Source organism: Oncorhynchus kisutch, linkage group LG6, assembly GCF_002021735.2.
Source record: "Oncorhynchus kisutch isolate 150728-3 linkage group LG6, Okis_V2, whole genome shotgun sequence".
NCBI classification, from domain to species: domain Eukaryota; kingdom Metazoa; phylum Chordata; class Actinopteri; order Salmoniformes; family Salmonidae; genus Oncorhynchus; species Oncorhynchus kisutch.
This window is the reverse complement of record NC_034179.2, coordinates 12,967,005-12,979,593: the sequence shown is the minus strand read 5'-3', so window position 1 is coordinate 12,979,593 and position 12,589 is coordinate 12,967,005.

The window sequence follows — 12,589 nt, the reverse complement described above, 5'->3', positions numbered from 1 at the left end:
TTGAGGGGAAACAATTAACTTCATTTTAAGAGGGAACCCTCTTTGCCTGCCAGTCAGTCTGTTGTCTTAGTTTTGCAGTAGGTGCCGTGTAGTTTTGCAGTAGGTGGTGTGTAGTTTTGCAGTAGGTGGTGTGTAGTATTGCAGTAGGTGGCGTGTAGTTTTGCAGTAGGTGGCGTGTAGTTTTGCAGTAGATGGTGTGTAACTTTGACGGGGAACATCAACCGCTGATTTGGCCTCATTTTTTTGGCTTGCTCCTCAAGAAATGCTGGTGACCATGACAGAAGCAAAACGTGAGTTGGGTTGGGGGTGTGGTTTGATGTGGGTGTTTCTTGGGTATGTCCTTGCCACCACCAAGACACACCCATCTGTCAGAACCTTGTCTGCAGCTGTCCCCCTCATATACAACAGGAGTTCCCTGATCCTGGTGCAGAATACACAGGGTTTTCCCTCCTCATTTTGACTGATAACATTCAATTCAATAATACAAATAGTGCTGAGTACCAGGTCTCTCTCCATTCAGAGACATCAGTATCAAGCCCGTCTGTCTCCATGTGTTGGCTCTAAACATGTTTCTGTGAACACACACACACACACACACACACACACACACACACAGTCACTGTTCTATTACCAAAGGCAGTTAGGATAGGTCATATCTGACACATAAACAGGTACTATGTTGAAGTATGAACAGGTCAGATAAAACCTACCCTATTATGGTCTACCCATCAAGTGACTGAGGACGCCGGCTGGCAAAACCATCTCTAGTCCATCTGTAAAAATAGGCAGCGTTCATCAGTGACACATGGAATCAAAAGGGTGTTGATATTGCTGGACTCTCTGCATCTGTAAAAATACACACAGTCACTGTTCTATTACCAATGGCAGTAATGGATAGGTGATATCGGACAAACAAACAGGTACTACGTTGAGGTTTGAACAGGTCAGACTAAACCTACCTAATTCTGTTGTCATCGACGACCATCAGTGAGCAGGCTGAAGGTGAGGTCTTTGCCAGAGCCCCATTGATGAGAATAGCAGCATAGATCAGCTCCTGGCCCCTCATCAAAGATACTGGTTGGTCACACACATTACATTATCAATGGTGGTTATGATTAGCCTGGTGAAACCAACCTGATCGCTGTGTTCACCTGTCAAAGGAATTTAACAATTCCTATGGAATTTAACAATTCCTATATATATATTCATTAACCAATTCAATTTAAATCACTCTGTCTGTTTCTAAGAATTTGTAAGATCCTCATTTGCATAAAATAGACAGAGACCAGTCTATCAAGATTAGCCAATAGCATTTATTCTCGAGAGCGCTGATCATAGTAACATGTACATCAGTTTATATATTACATATGACGTCATAGGTTTTAAAATGTCCTTCCTCCTCTCCGACCAGGACAAAGCAGCTTCAAAAGTTAATTCCAACTCACTAGCGCACATACATGACACACTATATCTGGATTAACTCCTGAAGTCTCACCATAGTTTATTACCACTTAGCAGACAGTTCCAGTCCCCCCCAGATACGGAAAACCCGGAGGGGCTCTCGCTGTCTAATTTTATATCCACAGAGTTATATCCGAGTCGGTTCAAACAACTGACCCTCTTTGCTTACTTTAGACACACACACATACATTCCTTCTTCCACAATGGTTATCATTTCCAATTAACCCTTGTCCATGCTACATAACCTCTTTCTTATGAACTAACATTAATCAGATGTTGTAAAACAGGGTAGAGTTTAATTAGTTCTAGTTCTATTTAAATGTACACATTGTTTAGTCATTATTCATAAAATTCCTAACATCACCTTTCTATTTCACTTCAGGCTGAGGCCGGTTCCACCTGGTTAGGTTATGATCTGGACATTATATGGTGAACACAGGGCTCAGGTTGGTTCCACCTGGTTAGGTAATGACCTGGACATTATATGGTGAACACAGACCTCAGGTTGGTTCCACCTGGTTAGGTAATGACCTGGACATTATATGGTGAACACAGGGCTCAGGTTGGTTCCACCTGGTTAGGTGGCAGGGTACCCTAGTGGTTAGAGTGTTGGACTAGTAACCGAAAGGTTGCAAGTTCGAATCCCCGAGCTGACAAGGTACAAATCTGTCGTTCTGCCCCTGAACAGAAGGTTAACCCACTGTTCCTAGGCCGTCATTGAAAATAAGAATTTGTTCTTAACTGACTTGCCTAGTTAGGTACATTTAAAAAAATTCAAAAAAACTCCCCCTGAGAGACCCTCAGAGAGTGGGGTCATGGCCAGGGATCAGCCATTTCTGACAGTGACCCTGGAACAATTAGTTCCTTGCTCAAGGGCACATAAACAGATTTTTCACCTAGTCAGCTCAGGCATTTGAACCTGTAACCTTTCAGTTACTGGCCCAATATTCTTAACCCCTAGGCTGCCAACCACCTTTTCTGCACAATAGTGTCCTTCAGGAAGGCCACGTAAACCACGGTTGTTGGCTGTGCAACGTGCTGGAAGCATGTATTTCATGGTCCGTCTCAAATGGCCGTGATCCTTTGACCACATTGGGGGCGATGAAACAACGGAGGCCAATTCAATGAAGGAAAGCGAAGTGGACAGAGGGGCGATTTCCACGTGGAGCTTAGCATAAAGGGGGTATGATTTGTTGACATAATTGTAATCCAAACACAACCTACTCGCTGTGATGCACTGAGCTTGAAAACTCTGTTTTAGACAAGACTGACTTTATGGCCAAAATTATCCTATTTACATTTTGTAGTACATTTTGACTCTAGAATAAATGCTTCTGACTCATATCGAAACACAAGCAGTTTTCCAAGGAATTAGTTGGTCACTTTGACCTCTAGTCTGTGAGTCTTTTATTTAAATAAGTTCTTAGTAATCGACATGTTACCCTACCCCACTTGTTCAGTACTCTGTTTGTTATTGGCTGTCTGATAGGGAAGGAAATGGTGTGTCCCAGTGGTGGTGGGGACAGGGTAGCATTAGGACAGAGGCTGAGGCTGAACCCAAAGCAAACAGTGCTAGGGGTCAAAGGGTTGCAACACTGACAGGATGACTAGCAATACACGCCAAGTTCCCTCCGCCCATGGAGGAGACACACTGGACAACCACGGACATACAACTGCGTTATGAGATGCATGTCTTGCTGCCTGATTTACAGACTCTTCCTGTTGTTGACGCTGTTGAAAGAGTCAAATTGCTGATTTGATCTCTATTTAAAGCCAAGGACGATACTGGTGTAGGTTTGACTCTCTATGTGTAGCCTACTGTCTGTATGTTATGTTCAGCTTGCAGGGAAGAGGCTGGGGTATGACTGGCTAGGTGTTACTCTTATAGGGTTACTCTGGTAGGCTTGATTGAGTCCCTCTGTGTGTATGCAAGGAAATGGTACATTGTGGGCCTGGTGTACAACTCCCCAGTCTTCGCCCCCTACAAAGACAAGCTTAGAGTATCCATGGGCATCCTGACTCCACAGACCAACGCTAACATCCTGATTCCACAAACCAATAGCAACGTCAACATCCTGACTCCACAGACCAACAAGCAACGTCAATCTCCTGACTCCACAGACCAACGTCACTGTCAACCTCCTGACTCCACAAACCAATGACAACGTCAATCTCCTGACTCCACAGACCAACGTCACTGTCAACCTCCTGACTCCACAAACCAATGACAACATCAATCTCCTGACTCCACAGACCAACGTCAATGTCAACCTCACCAAGTCGGCCCAGAGGATAACAGAATGATATACAACACTAGAATGGGAATTGGCATCCAGGCAACCTAACTAAAGGACAGCCACCTTGAGGATGTACTAAGATGGATGCATATTTCTACTGTATCATTATGTTCTTTCTCCTTGTGTGAAGATCGTCATGATGCCGCAGTAAGCTCTACGCATACGAAAAGACAGTGATACATGGTGAATTCATAAAAAAAAATGTATGAGCATGGCCTTATTTCTATTACAGCATATTGGATGACTGTCATTCATATTCTATTCACCCAGTTCAATGTAGGCTACTACATGATACTTGAATTTTCCCTTTTTCGCTAAATCTGTAAACTTTCATTCATTGGCTAGGTTGTCTAGCCTTTGCCTGCAATTTATCCGTTTCATTCCGTTTTCTTACCCATAAGAAATGTTTTCACCAGAATCGACGGAATGAATGCACCCCTGATCACACATAGATGGACCCCTGATCACACACTGATAAAGATGGTCCTCATAGGAGCCACATAAAAACAACATGATCACTTTTCTCATTGTATAATTCCTTCTCGCATTTACGCGATCTCCTCCTCTCACATCTTCCCTTCACTTGTAGACTTCAGTGCACATTAGCTGTCTATACCAGGCGAAAAACATTTTCAAGCCAAACCTTGATATCATAACCGTTAAGCGCTACACAGAGCCTACATCATTTTCCCCATATTCGCTAACGTCAGTCAACATAGTTACTAGAACTAACGTGTTAGTAAACCCACTGCAATCATGCAGTACAGTGTACAGTCAGCAGGCAGTTTAGCAGTTACACCGGCAGCCAAGGTGGCAATAAATTAATAAAACCAAAAGCTTACCTTGACTTGGAAGAGTTCCAGTGTTGGATAGCCATGGCCGGCTAGCTAACATAGCATCCCTCTCTGCTTGAGCCTGGTGTTTGAGTAGGCTAAACTAGCTAGCTGCATTTGCTAGCTAAGTGAAAGTTAAAGTGAAAATTAATACGACAAAATATAGCAAGCTCGCTTTCTCTCAGTTTTATAATGAATTCAATGTACCCAGAGGAGAACGGAAACTAGCTGTCCTCTGGCTACACCATGGTGCTACCTTACAGAGTTCTACTGAGGCTACTGTAGACCATTGCAAAACAGTGTGTTTTAATCAATTATTTGGTGATGTGAATATATTCAGTGTAGTTTTATCTAAAAAGTTTCATAAAAAATTACTATTTCACCTTCTCCACTGATAAAGATGGTCCTCCACTTCCTCCTCTGAGGATCCTCCACTGCTCTAGTCCTCTGCCTGCCGTTACAAGAGAAGTCCTCTGCCTGCCCCTACAAGAGAGGTCCACTGCTTGCCCTTACAAGAGAGGTCCTCTGCCTGCCATTACAAGAGAAGTCCTCTGCCTGCCCCTACAAGAGAGGTCCACTGCCTGCCGTTACAAGATAAGTCCTCTGCCTGCCCCTACAAGAGAGGTCCACTGCTTGCCCTTACAAGAGAGGTCCTCTGCCTGCCGTTACAAGAGAAGTCCACTGCTTGCCCTTACAAGAGAAGTCCTCTGCCTGCCCCTACAAGAGAGGTCCACTGCTTGCCCTTACAAGAGAGGTCCTCTGCCTGCCGTTACAAGAGAGGTCCTCTGCCTGCCGTTACAAGAGAGGTCCTCTGCCTGCCCCTACAAGAGAGGTCCACTGCTTGCCCTTACAAGAGAAGTTCTCTGCTTGCCCTTACAAGAGAAGTTCTCTGCTTGCCCTAACAAGAGAAGGCATGTGCTTGCCCTAACAAGAGAAGGCATGTGCTAGCCCTAACAAGCGAAGTTCTCTGCTTGGCCTAACAAGAGAAATCCTCTGCTTGGCCTAACAAGATACATCCTCTGCTTGGCCTAACAAGATAAATCCTCTGCTTGGCCTAACAAGAGAAATCCTCTGCTTGGCCTAACAAGAAAAGGCCTCTGCTTGCCCTAACAAGAGAAGGCATCTGCTTGCCCCAACAACAGAAATCCTCTGCTTGCCCTAACGAGAGAAGGCGTATGCTGCCCTTACAAGAGAAGTCCTCTGCTTGCCCTAACAACAAAAATCCTCTGCTTGCCCTAACGAGAGAAGTCCTCTGCTTGCCCTAACAACAGAAATCCTCTGCTTGCCCTAACGAGAGAAGGCGTATGCTGCCCTTACAAGAGAAGTCCTCTGCTTGCCCTAACAACAGAAATCCTCTGCTTGCCCTAACGAGAGAAGTCCTCTGCTTGCCCTAACAACAGAAATCCTCTGCTTGCCCTAACGAGAGAAGTCCTCTGCTTGCCCGAACAACAGAAATCATCTGCTTGCCCTAACGAGAGAAGGCTTCTGCTTGCCCTGATCACACATAGATGGACCCCTGATTACACACTGATAAAGATGGTCCTCATAGGAGCCACATAAAAACAACATGATCACTTTTCTCATTGTATAATTCCTTCTCGCATTTACGCGATCTCCTCCTCTCACATCGTCCCTTCACTTGTCGACTTCAGTGCACATTAGCTGTCTATACCAGGCGAAAAACATTTTCAAGCCAAACCTTGATATCATAACCGTTAAGCACTACACAGAGCCTACATCATTTTCCCCATATTCGCTAACGTCAGTCAACATAGTTACTAGAACTAACGTGTTAGTAAACCCACTGCAATCATGCAGTACAGTGTACAGTCAGCAGGCAGTTTAGCAGTTACACCGGCAGCCAAGGTGGCAATAAATTAATAAAACCAAAAGCTTACCTTGACTTGGAAGAGTTCCAGTGTTGGATAGCCATGGCCAGCTAGCTAACATAGCATCCCTCTCTGTTTGAGCCTGGTGTTTGAGTAGGCTAAACTAGCTAGCTGCATTTGCTAGCTAAGTGAAAGTTAAAGTGAAAATTAATACGACAAAATATAGCAAGCTCGCTTTCTCTCAGTTTTATAATGAATTCAATGTACCCAGAGGAGAACGGAAACTAGCTGTCCTCCGGCTACACCATGGTGCTACCTTACAGAGTTCTACTGAGGCTACTGTAGACTATTGCAAAACAGTGTGTTTTAATCAATTATTTGATGATGTGAATATACTGTATTTAGTGTGGTTTTATCTAAAAAGTTTCATAAAAAATAACTATTTCACCTTCTCCACTGATAAAGATGGTCCTCCACTTCCTCCTCTGAGGATCCTCCACTGCTCTAGTCCTTTGCCTGCCGTGACAAGAGAGGTCCACTGCTTGCCCTTACAAGAGAGGTCCACTGCCTGCCCTTACAAGAGAGTTCCTCTGCCTGCCCTTACAAAATAAGTCCTCTGCCTGCCCTTACAAGAGAAATGATCTGCTTGCCCTTACAAGAGAAGTTCTCTGCTTGCCCTAACAAGAGAAATCCTCTGCTTGCCCTAACAAGAGAAGGCATGTGCTTGCCCTAACAAGAGAAGGCCTCTGCTTGCCCTTACAAGAGAAGGCTTATGCTTGCTGTAACAAGAGAAGGCCTCTGCTTGCCCGAACAAGAGAAGTCATCTGCTTGTTCTAACAAGACATATCCTCTGCTTGCCTTAACAAGAGAAGGCCTCTGCTTGCCTTAACAAGAGAAGGCCTCTGCTTGCCCGAACAAGAGAAGTCATCTGCTTGTTCTAACAAGACATATCCTCTGCTTCCCTTACAAGAGAAGGCCTCAGCTTGCCCTAACAAGAGAAGGCCTCTGCTTGCCCTAACAAGAGAAGGCCTCTGCTTGCCTTAACAAGAGAAGACCTCTGCTTATCTTAACAAGAGAAGTCTCTGCTTGCCTGAACAAGAGAAGTCCTCTGCTTGCCTGAACAAGAGAAGTCCTCTGCTTGCCTTAACAAGAGAAATCCTCTGCTTGCCTGAACAAGAGAAGGCCTCTGCTTGCCCTTACAAGAGAAGGCCTCTGCTTGCCTTAACAAGAGAAATCCTCTGCTTGCCTGAACAAGAGAAGGCCTCTGCTTGCCATTGCAAGAGAAGGCCTCTGCTTGCCCTAACAACAGAAATCCTCTGCTTGCCCTAACGAGAGAAAGCGTCTGCTTGCCCTAACAAGAGAAGGCCTCTGCTTGCCTTAACAAGAGAAGACCTCTGCTTATCTTAACAAGAGAAGTCTCTGCTTGCCTGAACAAGAGAAGTCCTCTGCTTGCCTGAACAAGAGAAGTCCTCTGCTTGCCTTAACAAGAGAAATCCTCTGCTTGCCTGAACAAGAGAAGGCCTCTGCTTGCCCTTACAAGAGAAGGCCTCTGCTTGCCTTAACAAGAGAAATCCTCTGCTTGCCTGAACAAGAGAAGGCCTCTGCTTGCCATTGCAAGAGAAGGCCTCTGCTTGCCCTAACAACAGAAATCCTCTGCTTGCCCTAACGAGAGAAAGCGTCTGCTTGCCCTTACAAGAGAAGTCCTCTCCTTGCCCTAACAACAGAAGTCCTCTGCTTGCCCTAACAACAGAAATCCTCTGCCTGCCCTAACGAGAGAAGTCCTCTGCTTGTTCTAACAACAGAAGTCCTCTGCTTGCCCTATTAAGAGAAGGCCTCTGCTTGTTCTTGCAAGATAAGTCATATGCTTTATGCTTGCCCTAACAAGAGAAGAGCCTTCTCTCAGCATCTTCATAACAAACCAGCATATCTGTTCAAAGTTGGTGATCTTGGCTTCATCTGGGAACTGTTGTGATTCTAAACATAGTGAAAGAGAGAGAGAAATCCCCAACACTGTACAATTGAGGAGTGGAAAAACATGGCCTGGAACATGACCTCAACCCAATAGAGCATCTTTGGGATGAGCTAGAACAGGCTGTTCCCAGCATGAATGTACTGCGGTCCAATCTGCAGCAACTGCATGATACCATCGCGTCAGCATGGTCCAACATGTAGAATGCCCTGAAGAATTCAGGCTGTCCTGGAGGCAAAGGGGGGTTCGACCCAGTACTAGAATGGTGTACCTAATATACTGGCCGGTGAGTGTATGTGACCATATACAAACATAAACAAAGTTTGAGATTATTATGTTTTAGTGAAATATTATATCTGTTTGGGCTTCTTGCGGTCGATTTGCAGTCTACAAATAATTTGTCATTATGTTCCGGCCCCCTGACCATCCACTCATTCAAAAATCGTCCTATGGCTGAATCTATTGTAATAAAGGATTACAATATTAAAAGTCCTTTGAACATCATCGTTCTTTCCAGACTATAACCAGGTGAAGGACATTACGGTAGAGGCGACCAACCAACTACAATGAATATGCAGTGGTCCTGAAGCACAAGAAGATGGACTGAGAGTACACACTGGGGGTTTAATATTTTCCCAGTATTTTACAAATGTTCCATCCTGAGAATAAATCCCTTTTCTCCCGGGTAACCCGATATGCCCCACCAAAACCCGAAGTGTCATTCAAAAGCATGATAAAGCTTATAAATAGGCCTATGTATGGATTTGATTAGAGCTTGATTAAAAACGTTCAAACCTGATGCTACCTGAGTGTCACGTTCTGACCCTAGTTATTGTGTTAATTGTTTGTTTTAGTTGGTCAGGACGTGAGTTGGGTGGGCATTCTATGTTTTGTGTTTCTAGGTTGATTTTCTGTGTTTGGCCTAGTATGGTTCTCAATCAGAGGCAGGTGTCGTTAGTTGTCTCTGATTGAGAATCATACTTAGGTAGCCTGGGTTTAACTGTTGTTTTGTGGGTGATTGTTTCCGTGTCTGTGTACTGTTTCGGTTTTGTTCACGGTTATTGTTTTGTATTCATTGAGTGTTCAGTTTATGTTTTAAATAAACAACCATGGACACTTACCATGCCGCATCTTGGTCCGATCCTTGCTACACCTCTTCAGACGAAGAGGAGGAAAACCCTTACACTGAGCCTGATGAGGCATACATTAAAGACATTTAATGAGACCAAGCCCAAAAGATTGTGCCGTTATCCAATACATACTGTCTTCTTGGGTATGATGATGCAACAAGCTTGGCACACCTGTATTTGGGGAGTTTCTCCCATTCTTCTCTGAAGATCCTCTCAAGCTCTGTCAGGTTGGATGGAGAACATCGCTGCACAGCTATTTTCAGGTCTCTCTAGAGATATTTGATCGGGTTCAAGTCTGGGCTCTGGCTGGGTCACTCAAGGACATTCAGAGACTTGTCCCGAAGCCACTCCTGCATGTCTTTGCTGTGTACTTAGGGTTGTTGTCCTGTTGGAAGGTGAACCTTCGCCCCAGCGCCGACAGAGATGGCCGCCTCGCTTCGCGTTCCTAGGAAACTATGCAGTTTTTTGTTTTTTTACGTGTTATTTCTTACACTAGTACCCCAGGTCATCTTTGGTTTCATTACATACAGCCGAGAAGAACTACTGAATATAAGATCAGCGTCAACTCACCATCAGTACGACCAAGAATATGTTTTTCGCGATGCGGATCCTGTGTTCTGCCTTACAACCAGTGCAACGGAGTGGATTACATGCAGCGACCCCAAAAAACGACTCAGAAAAAGAGGGAAACGAGGCGGTCTTCTGGTCAGACTCCGGAGACGGGCACACCGTGCACCACTCCCTAGCATTCTTCTTGCCAATGTCCAGTCTCTTGACAACAAGGTTGATGAAATCCGAGCAAGGGTAGCATTCCAGAGGGACATCAGAGACTGTAACGTTCTCTGCTTCACGGAAACATGGCTAACTGGAGTGACTCTATCCGAAGCGGTGCAGCCAGCGGGTTTCTCCACGCATCGCGCCGACAGAAACAAACATCTCTCTGGTAAGAAGAGGGGCGGGGGCGTATGCCTTATGACTAACGTGACATGGTGTGATGAAAGAAACATACAGGAACTCAAATCCTTCTGTTCACCTGATTTAGAATTCCTCACAATCAAATGTAGACCGCATTATCTACCAAGAGAATTCTCTTCGATTATAATCACAGCCGTATATATCCCCCCCCAAGCAGACACATCGGTGGCTCTGAACGAACTTGATTTAACTCTCTGCAAACTGGAAACGATTTATCCGGAGGCTGCATTCATTGTAGCTGGGGATTTTAACAAGGCTAATCTGAAATCAAGACTCCCTAAATTTTATCAGCATATCGATTGCGCAACCAGGGGTGGAAAGACCCTGGATCATTGTTACTCTAACTTCCGCGATGCATATAAGGCCCTGCCCCGCCCCCCTTTCGGTAAAGCTGACCACGACTCCATTTTGTTGATCCCTGCCTACAGACAGAAACTAAAACAAGAAGCTCCCACGCTGAGGTCTGTCCAACGCTGGTCTGACCAAGCTGACTCTACACTCCAAGACTGCTTCCATCACGTGGACTGGGAGATGTTTCGTATTGCCTCAGACAACAACATTGACGAATACGCTTATTCGGTGTGCGAGTTCATTAGAACGTGCGTTGAAGATGTCGTTCCCATAGCAACGATTAAAACATTCCCTAACCAGAAACCGTGGATTGATGGCAGCATTCGTGTGAAACTGAAGGCGCGAACCACTGCTTTTAATCATAGCAAGGTGTCTGGTAACATGACTGAATACAAACAGTGCAGCTATTCCCTCCGCAAGGCTATCAAACAAGCTAAGCGCCAGTACAGAGACAAAGTAGAATCTCAATTCAACGGCTCAGACACAAGAGGCATGTGGCAGGGTCTACAGTCAATCACGGACTACAGGAAGAAACCCAGCCCAGTCACGGACCAGGATGTCTTGCTCCCAGGCAGACTAAATAACTTTTTTGCCCGCAACGGCCTGCAACGAAAACATGCGGTCTCTCCTTCACTGCAGCCGAAGTGAGTAAGACATTTAAACGTGTTAACCCTCGCAAGGCTGCAGGCCCAGACGGCATCCCCAGCCGCGCCCTCAGAGCATGCGCAGACCAGCTGGCCGGTGTGTTTATGGACATATTCAATCAATCCCTATACCAGTCTGCTGTTCCCACATGCTTCAAGAGGGCCACCATTGTTCCTGTTCCCAAGAAAGCTAAGGTAACTGAGCTAAACGACTACCGCCCCGTAGCACTCACATCCGTCATCATGAAGTGCTTTGAGAGACTAGTCAAGGACCATATCACCTCCACCCTACCTGACACCCTAGACCCACTCCAATTTGCTTACCGCCCAAATAGGTCCACAGACGATGCAATCTCAACCACACTGCACACTGCCCTAACCCATCTGGACAAGAGGAATACCTATGTGAGAATGCTGTTCATCGACTACAGCTCGGCATTCAACACCATAGTACCCTCCAAGCTCGTCATCAAGCTCGAGACCCTGGGTCTCGACCCCGCCCTGTGCAACTGGGTACTGGACTTCCTGACGGGCCGCCCCCAGGTGGTGAGGGTAGGCAACAACATCTCCTCCCCGCTGATCCTCAACACTGGGGCCCCACAAGGGTGCGTTCTGAGCCCTCTCCTGTACTCCCTGTTCACCCACGACTGCGTGGCCACGCACGCCTCCAACTCAATCATCAAGTTTGCGGACGACACAACAGTGGTAGGCTTGATTACCAACAACGACGAGACGGCCTACAGGGAGGAGGTGAGGGCCCTCGGAGTGTGGTGTCAGGAAAATAACCTCACACTCAACGTCAACAAAACTAAGGAGATGATTGTGGACTTCAGGAAACAGCAGAGGGAACACCCCCCCCATCCACATCGATGGAACAGTAGTGGAGAGGGTAGCAAGTTTTAAGTTCCTCGGCATACACATCACAGACAAACTGAATTGGTCCACTCACACAGACAGCATCGTGAGGAAGGCGCAGCAGCGCCTCTTCAACCTCAGGAGGCTGAAGAAATTCGGCTTGTCACCAAAAGCACTCACAAACTTCTACAGATGCACAATCGAGAGCATCCTGGCGGGCTGTATCACCGCCTGGTATGGCAACT